General features: G+C 44.6%; 1 protein-coding gene and 1 pseudogene across 6 annotated transcripts in view; one reads left to right on the top strand and one right to left on the bottom strand.

Moving 5' to 3' along the window:
- Nucleotides 1–19,634, bottom strand: part of PDE1B (phosphodiesterase 1B) — a 145,482-nt gene that overhangs the window by 91,393 nt on the left and 34,455 nt on the right. The gene's annotated exons all lie outside the window — the stretch shown is intronic.
- On the top strand, nucleotides 7,714–9,238 carry LOC118077663 (proliferation-associated protein 2G4-like; annotated as a pseudogene).

Genomic DNA, 19,634 nt, shown 5'->3' with positions numbered 1-19,634 from the left:
GAATATTGTTGCCAGGTGACTGAGCCCAGCAGCCGGCTGACACCGGCGCTAGCTGAGCGAAAGGGCCCCGCCACAGCCAAAGAAGAGAGCAAGGGGAAGCTCATTTGTGCCGCTGCAGGGATCAGGCCGAGGCTTCTCTTGGACTTCGGGTGCTCAAAGGGCTGCGTCACACGCGCAGCTAATCATTTATTGACAGTGTTGTTTCTCCCTTCTCCAAGAGCCTTGTCTGTTTGGAAATGAGGGCAATAGAGGTAGGAAACAGGGGAGGCAGAAAACCAAGGAGAGGAGGAAATCAAAGGGTTCCGAAAGCTTGTGTGTGTATGTGTGCACGTTTGTGTGTTAAAAACTAAAGCAAAAAAACTAAAGCTTATTTTCTCTGTTAATTGGATCACTTTCCCTGATGTCTGTGATATTATAAAGCGATTAGAGCTGCAATCAACCATAAGCTTGCAAGGAGGATGAGTGCTGCATGTCTAATGTGTGGGCCACAAAGGATACCACAGCAGGCAGCTTGGAGAAGACAAGAGGACTATTTGGAGGGAACAGCAATAGTTTCCTGAACCACAGTTTAGGGTGCCTGATGCCTTCTCCTGGCTATGCTCCTTTCCCACCCTTCATACCAAGGATTACATCTTGGATTTTCTGCCAGAAACCCATGCACTCTGCTGCTGAGTAACATGCCCTCTCTTTTTGCATCTGAGCCACCAATTTAGCCTGGTTTGAGACCCGGGCAATATCCCTAGTTTGGGCTTCCTCTCTTTGGCCACAAAACTTCTCTCCCAAAAAAAACATCTATAGTGCATAACTCAGTCCAGATCACCCTTCCCCAGCTTGGTGCCCTCCAGATGCTAATGGACTACTGCTCCCATCACTGGGTCTGATTGCAGTTGTAGTGCAACAGCATCTGGAGGGCACCAAGCTGACAGAGGCTGCTCTAGATTATGAGCGGGTTAAATGAATCTGGTTCTCTCATTACCTGTTTAGTACCTCCTCACCTAGAACACAGAAACACAAAGCTGATGCCTGTGTCTGGGTTTTGCAAACACATGTACTGTATTGCATTCTACTCTTCCTCCAAAGAATTCAGGGTGGTATATAACTTTACAAGTCATGGAAAGAGCACATCCTCCTCACCACTTCCACTGAAAATCTTAATCACTCATTCCTATGGCTTCCACAACTGCAACAGGCACACATTTTCAAACTTAATTTTGCAGCCACGAGAACTAGAAACTTGCTGCTTAGAAACAAACAAGCAGATTGTTTCAACACATGAAAAAAAATATTTCTAAATATATTTGGCAAGGGAAAAAACCGAAAATAAAATATAAAATATTGATAGATGCAAAAGAAAGAGAAGATTTTTTTCCCCTGTCAGATATGAGACTATACTATGAGGCATCCTGTCTTTGTTGGTTGAAGGAATGGATGACATTAGAGAATTCACGTATTCTAGACTTAGAACGTCATGGCAATATTTTTGGTTGGCACACTTATTTATGGTATGAAAAGGTAAAAGTGCATAAAGGATTTACAAATCATATAATTAGGAAAAATTGTATAGAGTATGGGATAAATAGAAGGATTTATTAGAGGTAAAAACAACACTTCGGTTCTCACCATTGGAAGCTGTAGTGGTAAAGAAAAAAAATATGATAGAAGGGTGGTCAACTTATATAGATTTATTAAAACGAGGGAGGAGAGTATAAATTTAAAAAAAATAAGGAATTATCAGGAAAATTAACAGCATAGATACAATATCATCATTTGAATGAAGTATTTAAGAAAGATAGGATACAAGGGTTTTGGGAACAAATATCACAACTGGAGAGAGACTTGTTGGAATGTAATATAAAAGTGGTGTCTAAATTGTAAACAGATAAGAACATTGGCAGGATTATTGTGATAACCTGCAGTTTCCTTCTGCATTCATTTGGAATCACAATACACACAGAGACACACACACAGAGAGAGAGATAGCTATGTGCATTGATTGATTAAATATTCATTTTTTAAAAATTGGGTGCTGCCAATTTGGATAAATGTGTGCTGGACAATTCACAATCCCCAATGTGCACATTGTAGTGGTGGGAGGAAGAAGGTGTGAAACAAGATGTTTGTGCAGTTGGGGGGGGGGAGAGAGAGAGAAGGTGCCCTCATCTAAACCAGACCTTTTCAGAATTCACAGGTTGTTAATTCAGCCAGGAATTCCATTTGGCCTTGACTCCATTAACCAGCCAGGATCTTGCTGGGTCCTTTATCTTCCACCTCCACCAGACTTGGCAGCAACACTGGCTGGCAAAGCAGCTGCCAGGACATGAGCCAAGGCAAGGAAATGCTCAGAGCTGCAAGCCTCCCAAGGGAGCCCTTCCACCGGGCAAGCTCCCTTTTAATTACTTGGCTGAGCCTAGCGATTAAAGTTCAGTTTCCGCTGCTGTGGCTGAAGCAGCCTGAGGCTGCCTGTTAAGTTGGCGCATGATAAGGAGCTATATTATAGCAAAGCTATTTCATCTCCTCCTTGAAGAAAGGCAGGGCTCCTGCCTACTACCGTAAGAAGGGCTACAGTGCAGCTCTGCGTGTGTGGAAGAGAAGGGTCGCCTCTGCTCCGTGTTGGGAAAGAGGGCTTGGGACGAAATCCCTTGACACATCCTACTCACTTCCCATGGGGAGGTCCCAGATTCCTACAGCATGCTGAGAAAGAACCAGGCAGGAGCCATTTGTGAAAGATGAGTTTCTGGGATTATATCAGGTGCAATTTACTTTTATATGATTTGTAAACCCTCCTGCTTGGCAGGGGGTTGGACTGGATGGCCCTTGTGGTCTCTTCCAACTCTATGATTCTATGATTCTATGATTATTTTCCTTTCCACCCAAGGGACATAGAGCTCAGGATTTACTGTCTACTGCAAGGATAAGGAAACCTGTGGGCACTCCACATGTTGCTGGACTACAATTCCTATCAGACCCAACCAGTATGGCAAAGGGTCAGGAACGATGTGAGTTGGAGTCTAACATATGGAGAGCCACAGGTTTCCCATCACTGATGAAGGTACTGCTTGAAAGTTGCTGATTGATTACTGACGAGTTGTAGATTAAAATCAAGCTTCCAATCTCCTCCCTACCCCATCCCTTTGATTGCAAGAAGTTGCATGATTTAATTTTTTTACTTATTTATAAAAACTTTTTTTATTCCACCTTTCCACTTCAGAGTACCAAGGCAGTTTGCAGCCAAACAACAACATGACAATAAATAACAACATGTGGCTGTAAAATATTAATATTAATATCAGTTACAGTAATGAGAGTGCTAAAAACTGGCATTAAGAATCCAGGAACACCCAAGTGAATAGACATGTTTTTAAAGCCTGCACCCACCAGTGTGGGTGGGAGGACACACACAAAAATGCAACACGTGATCTAACCCAACCTTCACCATCCTGGTGCCTTCCAACACATATCACAAAAAGCCAAATCCAGTAGTTACAGCACTCTGGGGGTAGACTTAGGTTCTCCGGCTTACTGAAAGCCACCATGCAGAGAGCCTCACTGTTCACACAGCAACTGTGACCGCGTTGTACACTTGTACCTGGGCTTTCTTTCAGATGGGTGCCATTGCCATTCTAAGAGAATAAGGGAGGTGTTCGTGGTGAGTTCCACCACCTCTTTTTCTAGAAAAATAGCACTGACTGGTACATCAGTGTCACAACAGAGTTTATTTGCTGCAGTAAACAAAAAAGTGTAAAAGCAAGAATAAAATATTTAAACATGCCCTAGATATGTGCCAAGAAGCTAAGAGCAATTCCAGCTCCTTGGCACAGGACTGTGACTGCACAGAGACATGCATCTCCCTTTCATACTTTTTTATGGCCATAGCTATAAAAAACACAGCTATAAAAACCACAGGTGGCGCTGTGGTTAAACCACTGAGCCTAGGGATTGCTGATCAGAAGGTTGGCGGTTCGAATCCCTGTGACGGGGTGAGCTCCCGTTGCTTGGTCCCAGCTCCTGCCAACCTAGCAGTTCGAAAGCACCTCAAAGTGCAAGTAGATAAATAGGAACCGCTACAGCGGGAAGGTAAATGGCGTTTCCATGTGCTGCTCTGGTTTGCCAGAAGCGGCTTTGTCATGCTGGCCACATGACCTGGAAGCTATACGCCGGCTCCCTCGGCCAATAATGCGAGATGAGCGCGCAACCCCAGAGTCGGTCACGACTGGACCTAATGGTCAGGGGTCCCTTTACCTTTACCTTATGGCAAAAGAAAAGTATGTAGCGAACAAAACTAAGCAAAGTCAATTACCATATAATTCCCAATGTGTTTTGCTGATCTCATCAGGAAAATTGGTTCAATAATAGACCAACAGAAGGAGAGTCAGAATGGTGTAGTGCTTAGAGTGTTGAACTGGCAGCTGGGAGGCCAGAGGTCAAATCCTCACTCAGCCATGAAACTCAATGGGTGACCTTGGGCCAGTCACTGTCTCTCAACCTAATCTACCTCACAGGGTTGCTGTTAGGATGAAATGGGAATGGGAAAACAATGTACACCACCGTCAGTTCATTGGAGGATAACTGGGATATAAATATAATAATAATTATAGACAGACAGAAACATTGGCCTTTTCCACTAAAATTATTAAAAGTCTGCATGCCTTGGCTTCCACAAAACTGAGAAGGAAAGTTGAGGATGTAATTAAATTTGTATACCCACAGGTCTCAGGGTGGTTCAAAATATAAAAACACAAAATACAACATAAAAACAACCCAATAATCCCCCTCATCTTGATAAAGACCAGTCTTCCCCAACCTGGTGCCCTCCAGATGTGGTCGGACTACAACACCCAACATTCCTGACCATGCTAGCTGGAACTGATCAGAGATGTCCTTCAACAACTGGAGGACACCAAGTTGGGAAAGGCTGAAATAACTCAAACCTCTTCAATCAAGGACAAGGTCGCAAAAGAAACCAAAGGCAAAATCATGCTCCCACCCAGCACTCACACAGATACATGGAACTTTCCCTCTCACAATCCCCTTAACCTGGAGGGTTGGGAGAAATCCAGAACAGGTACTTTTTGTGGTGGGAAGGTGAGGAGAGAGAGGAAAGTCTTGTTGTACAGGTGGACCTCGTTCTCCATGGGAACACCCTACTTGTCGCAAGGTTGAGTCCCACCCTCAGGCTAGAACTACAAGCAGCAGCAGCCCTAAGTCTATTCGCCTCTTTCACTCTCTGCTGTGATGTTCCTTGGTTGTCCCTTGCAGGGGTGCAGAAAGCTGCAATGTGATTATGACATGCATTGTCTTCCATTGCTGGCAGAGAGGAGGAGAAGTAATTGGCAATGCATGATATCTGTTTCTGGCAACAGCCTCATGTCAGCCATTAACATCTAGTTCTGGTCTCAGCCCTATAATTGGAATTAGTAGCAGATGAAGAAGTGTTTATCATCCATGAGTCATCTTGTCTATAAAGCTCATCCAGGTCAGAGCTCAAGATCTGAAAGCATATGGCAGCCATCCTAAACCTGGCACCGTCGAAATAATGTTGGGCTCCCATCAATCCCAGACAACACAGTCAATGGTCAGAGATGATGGGATCTGGGGTCCAGCAACACCTGGGGGGCTGCAGGTTGGGGACATCTGACATATGAGTCAACTGAAAGAAAAGAGTGGAAGTTGGTGAAATGAAGGGTGGCATTCTTGTTTCACTGAACAAAAAATGGAATCATTGAAACGGAGACTGTGGAGGAGGTAATGGACAGCAGAATCAAAGCACAGAGAACAGTTGTAACTGGTTGGCTGACCGAACCCAAAGGGTGCTTATCAATGGCTCCTCTTCATCCTGGAGAGAAGTGACTAGTGGGGTGCCACAGGGTTCTGTCTTGGGCCCAGTCTTATTCAACATCTTTATCAATGACTTGGGTGATGGGCTTGAGGGCATCCTGAGCAAGTTTGCAGATGACACCAAATTGGGAGGGGTGGCTAATACCCCAGAGGACACTTCAAAATGACCTTAACAGATTAGACAACTGTGCCAAAGCAAACAAGATGAATTTTAACAGGGAGAAATGTAAAGTACTACACTTGGGCAAAAAAAAAAAAATGAAAGGCACAAATACAGGATGGGTGACACCTGGCTTGAGAGCAGTACATGTGAAAAGGATCTAGGAGTCTTGGTAGACCACAAACTTGACATGAGTCAACAGTGTGATGCAGCAGCTAAAAAAGCCAATGCTATTCTGGGCTGCATCAATAGGAGTATAGCATCTAGATCAAGGGAAGTAATAGTACCACTGTATTCTGCTCTGGTCAGACCTCCCCTGGAGTACTGTGTCCAGTTCTGGGCACCACAGTTCAAGAAGGATACTGACGAGCTGGAACGTGTCCAGAGGAGGGCAACCAAAATGGTCAAAGGCCTGGAAACGATGCCTTATGAGGAACGGCTTAGGGAGCTGGGTATGTTTAGCCTGGAGAAGAGAAGGTTAAGGGGTGATATGATAGTCATGTTCAAATATATAAAAGGATGTCATATAGAAGAGGGTGAAAGGTTGTTTTCTGCTGCTCCAGAGAAGCGGACACGGAGCAATGGATTCAAACTACAAGAAAGAAGATTCCACCTAAACATTAGGAAGAACTTCCTGACAGTAAGAGCTGTTCGACAGTGGAATTTGCTGCCAAGGAGTATGGTGGAGTCTCCTTCTTTGGAGGTCTTTAAGCAGAGGCTTGACAGCATATGTCAAGAATGCTTTGATGGTGTTTCCTGCTTGGCAGGGGGTTGGACTGGATGGCCCTTGTGGTCTCTTCCAACTCTATGATTCTATGATTCACCCATGGAGAAGGGGAAAGAATCTCCATCTACCCCACAGAAGTACCTCCCATGCTGCTTTCTGGAATGTCCAATTAATTTGCTAATGCGAAAATGCAGATGCAACGTGCGGCCTGTCCTCAGCTGCAGCCATTGCTATTCTTCCAGCATTCCAGGTAGCAGTTTGGCAAGTCTGAGCACAGAGTGGATGTCTTTAATAGGCTCCAGCTTATTTCCCCAGCACTTTTCTCAGGCACCCAGCAGGTGCATGCTCAGCATGTATTAAATTAGAGGCCAGAAGAGCTGCTTTCATGAGAGGAAATTAGGCTTGAGAGAGGGGCAGGGGGAGGAGGGGAGAACTCAGCAGTTCAGGTGCCAGAGGGGGGCAGGCAGGTCGGCAGGGGGGCAAAGCAAGCCAATCAGATGTGCAAAAGGCCTACCAGGGAACACTGCTGAATAAAAAAGGGCTGCAAGTGGATGGACCACTTCCCCCCCAGGCAGTGAAAGAGAGAATGCTCAGCCTACCAGCACCAGCTCTGCAACATCTTCAGTTAGACCTTCAGGGGTAAGGAACCTCAAGCCCAGGGGACCAGGTACAGCCCACTAGGCCTTACTGTCTAGCTCTCAGGGCTCTCCCAGCCACACACACACTGGCTCTGCTTCACCCATCCTGGAATGTGTCCTTGAAGGAGGACACAGAGGCATGTCCAAAAGTGTGCAGAAACTAGACTACCAGTGTCTTGTGATCCCTCAAATCCAATTCCCATCAGCCTCAGACAGTATGGCCAATGGTGAGGGATGATGGGAGTCACAGTTCAGCATCATGTATTAGGAAGTGATGCAAGGAGATATGATAGTTCTATCCGGCTTTAAAAAATACTGACTTTTAATGTCGAGTGCAGGGGGGGGAGGGAAGTTACATGGGTGTATATGTGGGGGTTTTTTTCCTTTTTGTCGGTTTTTGGTATGTTTGTTGCTTTTTGTATTTTTGTGCAATCGTCAAATAAAAGAAAAGTGTAAAAAAATACTGACTTTAAAAAAATGATTCATTGGCAGGATATTAATGAAAATTATAAACATAAACATATAGCTGATCATTCACACATGCAAAGTCATCTAGCAATGGCCGTCCGTGTGTTAAACAGGCTTCCCCAACCAAATCTTGTGGACCATGGTAGAAACAGCTAAGTCTGGAGTGCCTGTTCTCAGCTTATGTGAGTGAGGGGGTGCCATGATCATGGAAGAGACTGGCAAATTCTTTAAGAAAGAGAAAGATATGTATTGCTTTCTCCACAAGTATATTGGTAAATAACTGTGTCTGTCCCTTCTCCCCCTTCAAGCGTGACAAGGATTACATTCTCAAAGATGGTGATTTGGTTTAAATCAGGCATCCCCAAACTGTGGCCCTCCAGATGTTTTGGCCTACAACTCCCATGATCCCTAGCTAACAGGACCAGTGGTCAGGGATGATGGGAATTGTAGTCCAAAACATCTGGAGGGCCGAAGTTTGGGGATGCCTGGTTTAAATTGACCTGGGAGTCCATGTTGATGGCTTCGTTAGCAAATGTAGCTCATAATTTTGTCATTGATGCTTCAAAGGAAACTCCGGTGCCAGGTCGCAAAGCTGATGTCATTAAAGCTGCTCACCTCTGTGCAGAAGCTGCTCTGCATTTGGTTAAGCCTGGAAACCAGAATTCACAAGTGACGGATGCCTGGAACAAGATAGCTCACTCATTTAACCGCACCCCAATTGAAGGGATGCTATCACACCAGCTGAAGCAGCATGGGGAGAAGATTATCATTCAGAACCCCTCAGACTAGCAAATAAAGGACCATGAAAAAGCAGAAATTGAGGTCCATGAAGTTTACATTTTTGATGTTCTCATCCGCAATGGAGAAGGAAAGGCAAAGGATGCTGGGCAGAGAACTACAGTTTACAAAAGGGACCATTCCAAGCAATAGGGTTTGAAAATGAAGACTTCCTATGCCTTTTTCAGTGAGGCAGAAAGATGCTTTGACGCTATGCCATTCACTCTCAGGGCATTGAGGATGAAAATGCAAGGATGGGGGTAGCAGAATGTGCTAAACATAAGCTGCTACAGCCTTTTCATGTCCTCTATGAGAAAGAAGCAAAGTTTGTTGTGCAGCTTAAGTTCATGGTGCTTTTAATGCCCAATGGTCCAAGGATAACTAGCAGACCCTTTCAGCCTGAACTCCACGAATCAGAAGTGCAAGATGCAGAACTGAAGGCACTCCTACAGAGCTCAGCAAGCCACAAGGCCCCCCCGAAAAGAAGAAAAAGAAGGCGTCTAAGAATTCCAAGAACCCCACAACAGGGGAAACAGCAGAAGAGCATGAGACTGGTGACTGAACAGCTCTGATCGCCTCTGCGTAGCACCTGATTCTTTCTCTCACATGCCACAACTCAAAACAAGAGAAACAAGCATCCCTTTATGCTTGATTGTCTCATAGGACCAAATGACAAATAGCCTGAACTTCCCCCAGAGTGTAACCAGTTGTGACTGACTTTGCCACTGAGGGAGGAGTCTCTTGGCCACTTCAGATGACTTTTAAAAGTATGAAATAATATAATCAGGAGCAATAAATAAATAACTAAATAAACAGGCTTCCCCACTCAGGTTTAAGCCCTTATAACTGCAGAGATGAGACTGCTAATATTTAGGCACCAATGGTGAAAAACCACTCTGCATGGGCTCAAATCCACTCTGTTCTGCAGTCTTGCATCACATATTTATGGGCAACGCCCTGTTTAAAGGACATGGTGGCCCCTGGCTCAAAATCAGCCCTGCAGTTCTGACCAAGTGAGCAGCAAGGTCAGGCGAAGTGGAAAAGAAAGGGGCCACCAAACCAAGAAGTTTGGGGTTTCTATGTAAAAAATTCATTTGGAGAATCAACATGTCTCGTGCCAGTCACTGGACTGTAGGCTTAGGGAGTCCAAAATAAGACACCACAGACCAGGCACTTCCAATCCCAGCTGGATCCAATCCAAATTCTCCAATTTACTTTTGAGCAGTAACTCATCATGATAGATTGCTACTAATGGCCACTCAATGCATTTAACCCCATGGCCCCAATTACCACCCCCCAGCAGCTGTGACCTTTTACTGTAAAAAAAAAAAAAAAGTGCTCAGCACAGCCTGAAATGGCATGTTACTCACTGCCAAGCCAGGGCCATTCATCTTTGCTTTTTTAATTCTCTACACCATCCTTTATTGGGCAAAATATTTCTTTCAAGGCTTTAATGTGTTCGGTAGAAATTAGCCCTTTTAAAAAGATTTATTAGGCAATTAGCAAGCTTGGAAGGATAATCATTTAATGTCAAAAGCAGGGTTGACTTCCTCTTATAAAAAGAGGAATCTGGGCAATGGATACTGAGCTTCTTTTACTGTGGCGGGGGTGGGGGGGAGAGACACCCTCTCCACTTTGTCCGTGGGCAAACAGCACTGGCTTGCAAAATGCATTTTGCATCTTTAAAAGAAAAACCATAGTAATTACCTTGCGGATGGTTCCACCTTAATTTTTCCTGCACAAGTATGAGTGCTTACCAAGATTACTGAGGCCCTTTCTCCTAAGTAAGAGCCCAGCTCCATCACTATTTTCTGCTTCCACCTCCTGGGATTTTATGTTATTACATTTTATCCTGCCTTTCTTCCAAGACCCTCAGAGCCGCAAACACTTATCCTCACAACAAGCCAGCCAAGTAGGCTAAATCAAAGAGATGGTGATCATCCTAGAGTCATGGATTATGAGCAAATGGATTCATAACTCCCAGATCCAAGTAGGAAATCCTAGCACAAGGGTCAACAACCTTTTGGGGCCTACGGGCACATCTGCATACTGGGAGAATATGTGAGAACCACACAACTCGCCACAACCAAGCACACCCTACAAACTGGTCTGTTAGCTACAACAGTGTGTTTCTTTCAAACCTAGTTTGGGGAGGGGGAGAAGTAGGGAGACAGGGACCCTGTGGGTGTCCAGAAAGCCCTCTGTAGGCACATGTGTGCTCATGGACACACTGACAACCCTTTTTTGAACACTACCACATTGGCTCTTGAATGTGTACATGTCAAGCTGCACAAGACACAGGAGGACCTAAAAGGAAAGCCATTTGATCATTAACCAATACAATGCAACTGAAACATTCAGTCTCACAGAAAACAGTTCACTGGGCAGTTCACGTGGGCAAAGGCGTCATCTTCTAAGGGCTGCACACAGTGTGCCAATGGCCTATATACTTGAAACAGAACAGCATCACTGCTTCAATTCCTAATTCAAAAAAGCACAGAGCACTGGCTAGTTGTGCACTATTTATGGATTTGTGGGTATGTGGACAAATAATACAGCTTTGGAACCAAGAGGATAATGGGGTGCTTTTTCTTCAATAGGTTACAAAACAAGCAGGAGTGCTGCGATGCTGTATAATTATGTTTCACTGCAAGAGTGGTTGCTACAGGCTTGGCGGAGGTGGCTTTTCCTAGTTGGAGATAAAGTAGAGTGGCTGGGGGACAAGGATCAAGGTATGTCCCCTGAGTCAAGTGGTAGAGCATATACCGGTACTTTGCCTGCAGAAGATCCAATCTTATATAGAAAAGATAAGGCAGAGCTGCTATTAGACCATAACAAGCTAGATCAGGGGTAGGGAAGTTGCGCCCCTCCAGCTCCCACCACCCCTGCCATCTTGACCTGTGTTGAAGTATGATGGAAGTGGTAGTCCAACAACATGTGGAAAGCAACAGTTCCTCTTCCCTGAGCATCATAGGCCAACAGTAGGACACAACATAAGGCAGCTGCATATAGAAAACACTCCTTAAGCAAGCAGATAAATGGCCAATGGAGATAGGATCTTTTTGGAAAGCACTTTAAACTTTTCTACAATCAAGTGGTATATATATTTTTAATGAAAATAAATAAATAGGGAGAGACCAGGTGGGTTATCAGGAGACAACAGAAGGTGGGGCTTTGGATAAAGTTATCTCTCACAGAAGCAAGGGAATAAAAAGAGGGTGTGTGGCATGGGAAGAAAGATTAATATTAGATAATTTACAAGGTGACCCCCCCCCTCCCGAAGTTATCTACTAAACAAAGAGTGAAACCATGATGGAAGTAGTGTGTTTCCCCTCAATCCCCTTGGGATTTTGTTTTCAAATTCTAATGTGCTTTGCACATTTGAAATAAAAGATAAACACAAAAATCTAAAACAGGTAAAATAAATGGAGAAATAATAATTTGGTTGGTTGAAGACAGCGAAGAAGGAAGCTGGAACTGTCATCGGCATTCTATCTGCTGTGGAACAAGTTAGGGAAGGGAACTGACCAGCTCTCTCCAGTACCTTGGACAGCTCCCAGTGCTCCACTACATGAGAAGCCTGAAAAACCAGCCAGGAAGTAGTCTGGCTGTTCTGCACTGGAAGCCAGATGCGGGCAAATCAGAATGTGAGAGGACAAGGCAGCAGCTTTGTGTTTGCATCTGCTAAGGGTGTTTGTACAGGGGGCTCACAACCCCAGTTCTGATGAAGATAAAATGGTCAGCACCTCATTAGTTAACTGCTGTGTGAACATAAAAGAACCATTATGTTGTTGAATTAGTGTTTTCACCATGTTGGAGTCATTTAGATCTCCAACTCCTTCCTTGTCCAATATGTAATTTCCCCCAATTCACATTAACTGACGCTAATAACCGTGTTACTACCCAAACTAAACAAAAAATACCATGAAAGGTGATTAAAAGCACAGAACAAAACCATCTACTTTATTAAAGGCAACATGAAGGATGTTTTCCCTGGTTTTTTTAACCACCTTGAGTTCAGTTATGATCCCCCAAATGGAATGTGGGGTTAGAACCCCCAATAAATCTCTGTTGCGTGCAGGAGATCCCAGGTTCAGTCCCCAGCTGGGAAAGAACCCTGCCTGAAATCTGGCAGAGCTGCTGCTAGTCAGTGCAGACAGTACTGAGCTAGATGGACCAACTCAGTACATACTCCGTATACGGCAGCTTCCTATGTTTCTAACAGGGAATATGCATTAGCTCATTTTTCACTTGGCCCCTTGAAAAAGCCTCAATGGGCAGATCTCAGCTAATCCAGCGCCATGTCTCATAACAGCTTTTGCTTGCTGAGGTAAGCAAGGAGAGAGCCTGAAAATTTGCTTTCCCTGCCAATCTAGGCTCACATTCTATGAGGACCCACAGGGCATATGCACTCCCGCACAGTGCACACAGAGTGATGGAACACTACTTTCTCAGTCTTACTGAAGCCTGCTGCTTATCATTAAGCCACATGTTCTTTCCTGGCTCTGGTTTCTACCCTATTCTGCATTCACACAGAGCCCCAGAGCCTCCAGGTGTACAAATCCAAGGCGCTGGGCCTGCACTGAAGCCTAGGAACCAGCAAGGATCTGAGGCAGAACTAGAGAGTTTAGGATCTACTTGGAGGAAAACATGGAGCATTGTTAAGACTAGAGGACTTCACTGCACATAGGCAGGAGTGTGTTTATTCTGTGTTTCCATGCTCACAGAAATTCATCCTTGGCATTGAATTCAGTATTCAGATGACATTAGCTAGTTCTCTCTCTCTCTTGCTCTCACTCTCCCATTAAGTTTAGAAGAACCAGGTGGGAAATGTCTGCTGGAATCCCAAAGGCTGCTTTTCACATTACAAAGAAAAGCAAGTAAGTTGTGCTTCTGCTTTTTGTGCTTCTGGGATAGATAGTATGCAAAGGCATGCACAATTGCACATATTTTACATGCCCCATGGGGGGGGGGAGAAATTGTGCCCATTTTGCCTGATACAATTTATGCCTCATACAAGTCACAGAATCCAGCTTTTCTAGCTGTTTGTGTTTCCTGAGTGCCACATTCTCCTCTCTTAAGCGTCATGTATAAACACAGCCCAAATTATAATTGACAAGGGGGCAAGATATGCATTTAGGAGGAGACCAAGTCTGGACATCCAAGTCATCTCCCAAACCATTACGAAGCAGCAGTGGGGAAGCCATGATTTACAGCACATGATTTAAAGCTTAGACCCCTGCCCACTCCTCACTTTCTAATTTATTTTTATTAAAATATTTGTAATTCACCTTATGACTAAAAATCTCCAAGGCAGCTAAAACATAAAAAAATCATTTTTAAAAAGAACACTCCTTTATCTATAAAAACTAAATTATCTATAAAAACTAAATTAGCAGCAATGTTGTTCAAAGCAATAGAATCAAGAAAGAGAATCAAGAAAGAGAAACTCAGCACGGCAATCTTTTCCTCTGAACAGTTTCCCCAACATTGTGGGTGAAAAGCAATCTGCAGAAGTATTGGCAGTGGAAAGGCAGCATGAAGGTAAAGGGCCCAGGATCCCTTTCCTGTCCTGCTGTTAGTGATCATACGCTACAGATTTCTGCAATCTGTGTCCATAGCTCTGTCTGTATATGTGCCGCATGAAGGTTATATGGCATTTATTCTAGGCTTATACTTGATCACTTGTTCTGAGTAAAAAGCCTTCTCCAGGTGATGAAAAAAGACACTTTTGTAAACAGGAAACGAGGGTGGATTTTCCTTACTTTGGGGCCATCAGTGTTCCATAACGCTGAACTTATCTGCAAGACTGGTGTTTTCATTCACTCCATTTCAAATGTACATTTCTTAACTAAAAATGCCAATGGAGCTGTAGGACCAATGAAACACTATCATAGTTCAAGAGAGAGAAAGAGAATGCTTCCCAATGGCAAAACAATCATATCCAAAAAACAGAATATAAATATAAATTCACCTAGTCGGAAAGAACCACCCTAAAAAGCCCTGCATCTCCACCTTGACTTTACAAGGAGCCGGGCCTCAACTGCAGATACGTGAGAGCAGGAAGAGATATGGAGTGGAGGAGGCAGCATTTGAAGGCTAGCAGATTTATTGTGGCACAAGTTTTCATTGAATGAAGGCTACTTATTTCTTTATTATACTTGTATCCCACCTTTCTCCCAAACTGGGATTCAAGGCAGCTTGCAACATTCAAAAATTTCAATTACAAAATACGGGGGGGGGGGACATTAAAAGGAAAAATAAAAATACAACACAACATATTTACAACCACCAATTAAAATATGATTTGCCCTGACAGCAGCCCAATGATCAGTATTGTCTGAACATTAATTCCAAAGAGCTGTCATCAGATGCATGATGTGTTAGCCTCAGTTGGCAGGTTTTCTGTATATCCACATATCTGTGTAATGCATATTCTTTATTTTATTACATTCATATCCCACCTTTCTTCTCTCATGGAACTCAATACATACATGTGAGTTTGACTGAGAATGAATATATATGTAGACAGATATACCCACAAGCAATTTACAGTTATTTTTTCTGTGTTTTGTCTATCTATATATCATCTATCATCAATCAACTGTGGATAACATTTCGTGCATCTGATGTCGTGGGCTCCAGTCCATGAGAGCTTCTGCTACAATAAATCTGTTAATCTTTTAAGTGCTGCAAGAATCTTCGTGGGTGTGCATTCAGTGCAAAAAAACTAATGCAGCCACCCCCCTGAAATGTTCTGGCACAGAACATGGGAGCAATGTGCTCCCTGTGGCTAGCCCCACAGACTCCCTGCAAACATGTGCAACGTGCATTTTGCACACCAATGAATAACTGCAGCCTGCCTAAGCATATGGCCAGGATTAAGAGCAGGATGGAAGTTTGAACCCTTGAGCATTCCTGACACATTTCTTCCTGGACATTAACCACTTCACCTAGGTCAGGCATCCCCAAACTGCGGCCCTCCAGATGTTTTGGCCTACAACTCCCATGATCCCTAGCTAACAGAACCAGTGGTTGGGGAAGGTGGGAATTGTAGTCCAAAACATCTGGAGGGCCGAAGTTTGGGGATGCCTGACCTAGGTGGTGGGCAAAGAAAGAAACATTAACTCAATGCTCTGCAAACAGGCCAGTGGTTTAAAAGGGGCCATACACGCAAACTGAGTAATACCTCTGGACAATAGATTTGTATCCATCACTATCAATCCAGGTGCACAATGGACTTCCCCTTGTGCAATGGAACTTCCCCTCCTCCAGCCCCCCCCCCCATTCAAAATCTGGGAGAGAGGAGAGGAAGGGAAAGTCCTATTGCATGAGTGGAGCCCCATTTGCTCAGCACTGGATACGACATATATACAGGAGGGGAGGAAGAATAGACAGCAAGGGGCAAGGTCAAGGTGACATGGTGGCTGGCTTCAGGACTGCAACAACCAAACTCTCCCACCTTCCCTCATTACAGATTATTTAAATCAGGGATAGACAACCTTTTTTATTTGCCCTGTGATGAGCTGGGCGCCCAGCAGTGGGCAGAGTTGGAGCCAAAGCTGAGTGGGGCCAGAGCCAAAGGTAGGCAAGGACACCCTCTTTCTTCTCTCTTGCTCTTTCTGCTGCTCTCTTCCCCACTTTGCCCCACAAGGTACCCAGCTGTGACATAAATAATGAAGTCTGTCAAGACAGAGATTCACCCCACTCCCCTGCCGCTGCTTTTAATTGCAAAATTGCCAAGTTTCTGTATAACCAGCTCTCATCCCTGAGGAAGCACACAACAGAAGCCGAAATAAACTTAATTTTTAAAATGTTACCTTCCCCCCCCTCTTCTTCTTGTTACTCTAGATAGGCAGGGTACATATTTAAAGTTAATTGGATAATTAAATATTGTCTAAAATTATCAGCAACAACATTTACAAATGCCAGGGTGGCGTCTTCTTCTTTTTTTTGAAATGCAAAATTGACAATGCTGTTACAAAATGTGTTCCAGTTGTCATTCCCTCTGCTCCTTCTCTTCAAGCTTTGCCTTCTGCTTTGAAAAGATGGTGAGGGAAACGAAATGGTCCTCTCTCTTTCTGCCCCCCACCATTCCAAAATGAGCTAAATGAGTTTAGATGCCTCACTTATAATATTCTGTCTCTTCCCTCAAAATATCCTCAGCTGGCAGGTATGTGGGAGGCACTGCACTCCTTCTCCTAGTCCCATTAGATCTGTTTTCCTTTTTATAATCAAGCTGGATAACATTAGCTTAAAAGCTGGCTGGGATCCAACACAGCGGAGAGAGAGGAGTTAAGAGCAAAGAAAGGTTGGAGCCACAGGTAGCGACTCACATCATTTCATGTCGCTCTATGGGAGCCTTCAATAGGCAGGGTCAAACCTTCTGAAATTGCCTAAAGCAGAAAAGAAGATGCCACTTAGCTGAAGGGGGGTGGACCCCGCAGCTCTCCACTAGGGTGTGTGCTGCTTGCTGGCACCTGGAGGGGGGTGCATGCACATGTCCATTGGGGGGGGCGTAGAAGGTAAACAGCATCCTCCACACTCACCCAACCCTCACTGCCAATGGGCAGAAGGTGTTCTTCTTCACCTTCCACACTCAACTAGCCCTTGCTGCCAGAGCCAGGCAGTGCACAATGGGGATCTCTGCAGGTGGCGCCTGGTTTGTGAGCCTGGAGCCACAGGGCCAAGGCCCCCCTGTCTCCCCACACTCTGGCCCTGGCTGTCCAGACTACAACTCCCATCATCCCTGACCACTGGCCATGCTGACTGGAACTGATGGGAGTTGGGGTTCAACACATCTTGAAGGGCAACAGGCTCCCGACTTCTGTGCTAGCTACCTGAAGCAGGTAGAATAATTCTCCCTCCATCGAGTAGCAGAAAGCAGCTGGGGGCATTGCAGAGAGAAAGCAGCAATGGGTGGACCTTAAGCACACACACACACACCCCTTTGCGCACAGCTTTTGCTTGGTCAACTGCTTCCTCCATGACCACCTAGATCCCCTGCCACTTTGGGTCCCATGCCCTGTGCCCGCAGGCAAATGTGTGGGTTGGCCCCGAGACACAGTGGGAAGTAGGTGCTAGCCAAGGTGCTGCAGTGTGAACATTCTCCAAATGTAAAGCAGGTGGGTGCGCAAATCAATAGGGGAGGCCCATGCCCATCTCTGCCACTATTAAGCAAGTGGCAGCAGGACATAATAGAGGTGTATAAGATTATGCATGGTGTGCAGAAGATTATATTTTCTCCCTCTCTCATAATACTAGAACTTGGGGCTGGTCAATGAAGCTAAACATTGAACGATTCAGGACAGACAAAAGTACGGTACTTCTTCACATGGAGCAGTGTTATCTAAAATTCACTCCCACAAGTTGGAGTGATGGCCACCCAGATGGATGGTTTTAAAGGGGGGTTAGATATATTCGTGGAGGATAAAGCCATCAAAAGCTGCTGGCCATAATGGCTGTTCCTGCGACAGAGGCAGTATGCATCTGAATACGACTTAGGGAAGTTTTTCATGTTTGATCTTTTATTGTATTTTTAATATGTTGTTGGAAGCCACCCAGAGTGGCTGGGAAAACCCAACCAGATGGGCAGGGTATAAATAACAAATTATTATTATTAATTATTATTATTATTATTGAGAATCACAAGTGGGAAAAGGGTGTTGCACTCAAGTCCTGCTTTGTGAGAACAGATTACTGCACTAGATGGGCCTTTGTCCTGGTCCAGCAAGGGTTTCCTTATGTTCTTATCCTACTACTGCCACCCTTGGAGCCTCACTTGGGTCAGGGAACAGAAGCACTAATAAATCTCTCATTGCATCTATCATTGAGCACATGGCCCCTAAATAAATACTGATTAAATAGTGAGACCACTAAGTAGTGAGAGAAAATACACAGAGAGAGATTGATACAGAAGGATAAATATCAGGGTGTATATACATATCAGGGATCTCTGGAAAGGAAATCATCACTATAGGTTCTGTGTACACATTGTGACTAAAGCACTTTCCCTGACTGCACCCATTTTACTTTGCCCCATCAAACACATGAGAGTAGAGGAGCCCTGCTGGATCTGACCCAAGGCCCATCCAATCCAGCATCCAGTCTCCTTCTTTGGAGGTCTTTAAGCAGAGGCTTGACAGGCATATGTCAGGAATGCTTTGATGGTGTTTCCTGCTTGGCAGGGGGTTGGACTGGATGGCCCTTGTGGTCTCTTCCAACTCTATGATTCTATGCTCCCACCATGGCCAACCAGATGCCTAGAAGAAGCCTACAAGCAGGACATGACTACAGCAACACCCTTCCTGTTTGTGATCCCCATCAGCTGGTACTCAGAAGGGAGAAAAGTCCACCTAGGGAGGCAGAACACAGCTGCCGTGGCTCGTAACTACCAAGAACCACCGAGCACCAGTCCTTATCTGAACAATGCAGGCTAGCTTCCTTTTCAAGTTTATGATGTGCTGCTTTTTCAAAATGAGAACAGCAGACAAATAATCAAGACCACATCACCATCAAGGCACAACTAAAACATAATCATAAATGCAATACAGTAAACTCATTTCGTAAATACCACATTATATCCACATTAGCAAGCTAACGGAAACGTAAACATTTCCCTGGGTGGATCGGAAACATTCTAGCTATCTTCACCAGCTGGAACAGCCTTCAATGTTGCAGCCAGCAAGGCACCCCACCCTCCCAGGGCAGGTGGAAATGAGCCAGGCACAGGGCAGGTCTTACCCAACTCACAGCAAAAGGGTCAGAAGCAAGGAAATGGCTTTTTAAAAGCTATAGCTGGAAGCTTAATTTGGTGTTTTGTTTGCCAGGCCAAGGGCACATAGGTCAAGGGCACATACCGTGTTTCTCATATTATAAGACATGTCTTATATTTATTTTTTCCTCAAAAAAACACACTATGGCTTATTTTCAAGGGATGTCTTATTTTTACCCTCCTCCTCCTGCCACGGCCAGCATTGCTGCTGCGCCTATCACTATGTCTTATTTTCGGGTATGGCTTATATTCCTT

This window comes from Zootoca vivipara, chromosome 2, assembly GCF_965207765.1.
Source record: "Zootoca vivipara chromosome 2, rZooViv2.hap1.1, whole genome shotgun sequence".
Classification (NCBI taxonomy): Eukaryota; Metazoa; Chordata; class Lepidosauria; order Squamata; family Lacertidae; genus Zootoca; species Zootoca vivipara.
The sequence above is the reverse complement of the archived record's forward strand: the minus strand, read 5'-3'. Positions and strand labels throughout refer to the sequence as shown.